Here is a 201-nt window from a genome sequence, read left to right on the forward strand (position 1 = left end):
TGGTGCCTTCATCGGGATCTGTCGCATTAATTTGAAATATTGAAGTACCGACTGGAACCTTTTCTTGTATTTCAATTTGATAGATCTCCTGACTAAATATCGGACGGTTATCATTAATATCAAGAACAATAATAGAAACATTAAGTGTCCCTGATCTTGGAGGTTTGCCTCCATCAACTGCTGTAACCAGTAGTGTGTGTT

This window comes from Etheostoma spectabile, chromosome 10, assembly GCF_008692095.1.
Source record: "Etheostoma spectabile isolate EspeVRDwgs_2016 chromosome 10, UIUC_Espe_1.0, whole genome shotgun sequence".
NCBI classification, from domain to species: domain Eukaryota; kingdom Metazoa; phylum Chordata; class Actinopteri; order Perciformes; family Percidae; genus Etheostoma; species Etheostoma spectabile.